The sequence below is a fragment of the Propithecus coquereli genome, unplaced genomic scaffold (genome assembly GCF_000956105.1).
Source record: "Propithecus coquereli isolate 6110/MARCELLA unplaced genomic scaffold, Pcoq_1.0 Scaffold331, whole genome shotgun sequence".
Classification (NCBI taxonomy): Eukaryota; Metazoa; Chordata; class Mammalia; order Primates; family Indriidae; genus Propithecus; species Propithecus coquereli.
In genome coordinates this window covers 1,478,259-1,480,480 of record NW_012148964.1, presented here as the reverse complement: position 1 = coordinate 1,480,480, position 2,222 = coordinate 1,478,259, and the positions used below count along the sequence as shown (strand labels likewise).

The window sequence follows — 2,222 nt, the reverse complement described above, 5'->3', positions numbered from 1 at the left end:
GTTATTAAAGGCTTCGCATGTTACTTTTTGAAGAATTTACTCATTTAAGTCATTCAAGAGTATTTGCAGATGAAGTGAGGTGAGCTCTGCAGAGAAAATCATATGCTGCATGACAGTAACCTAATAAATACAGGTTTGATGTTAGAAATGTAGGCTTACTATTAGTAGTGCTTACCATATTGAGTGATAAGGCTTGGTATCACTTATATCATAAGACATAAGGCTTGGTAACATATATAAAAGGGACGAGAAAAGAAAGCTACAGAGGAAAGGGGAACAAAGGACACACATGTATGACATCCTTCTTTCCTGGTTTATGGAAAACACAGTTTAAAAATTCTGTATTATGAGCTAATACCTATAAACTTTTAAAAAGTTTCATCAGGTAAGAGAAGAATTATATTCCTTTCTAGGCCTATTCTGCCCTGAATGATATGATAGTAATAGGCCTGAATGCCACTGACCATTAAAATAGAGGCCACTTGTTAGAAGCAGAGGTGACACACCCTGCAGAATCTAAGAATACAGGACAGGGCAGATTGAAGAGAATGCAAATGGAAACTACTGGCTTAGTTTGGAAAAAAGCACTTTCAGTTTTAGAAAATGCAAATACTTAGAACAATTAAAATTTTATTGTCTTCAGAATATAAATGATAGAACTTAAGGCTTAATAAAATTAGGGTTAATGAAGATTCACAGAAAAAACTATTCACTGAACAAATATTGAGTAACTTGTAGGTAATCTATCTTCTAGAAATCAGTGATCCACTCCTGCCCTCCTGCTGCCCCCCCACTCCTCCCCCAAATCCTAGAGGGGTGCCAGAATCTGTGTATTCGAGTACCATAAAACCCCTCCACTCACTCAGCCGAAGGTAAAGATTTGGAGATAACATGTGGCTCCCTACCCAGCCCCCCTTGCTAAAGTTCTAATCTGGGGTGTGGGGAGGTATGAGGGTGAGGAGGAAGTGTGGGGTCAGGAAGTGACTGTCTAAGGATGGGACTTTTTTAGTTCGGTGTGAGGTCATTTGTACAATGTGTAAGTTTCACTATCTTCACTTTTGTTCTTTTGTGACAATGCAAACTAAGTGAAAAACAATGTTCACTGAGCTCACATTAAGTGACCTTGCATTTTATCACAATACGGCAAGGGTAACTCTTATGTATTTTATGAGAAAAGGTTTTAAGAAGATTGAGAAATACTGATCTTGTCAAGGAAAAAGGTATTTGGGTTTTATGCTGGACAAGCCACAAGATGTCACTAGAGTCCTTTCTTTTATCATTAAAAGCAAAGTACAAGATTTTTTAACTGCTTTCTGCAGCTGACCAAGAATACTTGGTATAAGTGGTAGGTGAACAACTAAATTTAAAGCCTTACTTAAAACTATTATTTCTTTTGGTTCTAGTACAATAAGAAGTTAAGGTAAAGTGAATCTAAAGCAGTTAGTTATAATCTCTGAACCACCATTTTTGCACAGTAAAGATATGCCCTGAATCCAAATTCTAGTGTTTTTATTTAGCTCAAACATTTTTTACCTACAGAATTATTATCAGTTAATCCTCTTCACAAAATATCTTTACATCTCCAAAAATATTTAATTAAAAAGATACCTGGATATTAAAGAGGAAAAAATAATTGATTAAATTGAAGAAGCATAATCCTTATAAACCCAAATGGGAAAGCATTAAAGGAGAGAACAAGTAATATGATATAGATTTAACTTGCAAATATATTTCAATAATACAAAATTCTCATAGGAAGAAAACTCGGTACTATTCCGAGATCCCTTTCAAGCCAACACTATTCAACATTTTCCCTTTCTTCAGTTGCCCCAGGCAGCCCTCTAAACCAGCACTGCTTCTCAAAGACCAGGTGTGAACAACTGGTGGTACACGTGATTTTAAGTTTGTTCTTCTTTAATTTTTCCCATCACAAGAAGTAGAAAATCTGTTTGGTTCTATATATCTTAAATGGTCTTCATAGGATATGCTTATTATCCTATTTCACAACACTCAAGCGCACCTTGAGCATCAATGCTAGCTAGAATCTAATAATAGTGTTTTATTTTCACGGAATTTACATTTACGTAATTATAGCTTAGCTTCTATTCAGAGGAAGGGATAAGATTTTTCAGTAGTGACAAAGGTTTTACTGTAGTGATATAAAGTTTTCCTGTCAAATGTTTAAGTTAATATGAGTCAGTTAAAAAATATTAAGAAAATAA

At 34.9% G+C, this 2,222-nt stretch overlaps 1 protein-coding gene across 1 annotated transcript in view; it reads right to left on the bottom strand.

Moving 5' to 3' along the window:
• The window catches only part of FAM184A (family with sequence similarity 184, member A), a 126,202-nt gene that overhangs the window by 10,755 nt on the left and 113,225 nt on the right, over window positions 1–2,222 (bottom strand). The gene's annotated exons all lie outside the window — the stretch shown is intronic.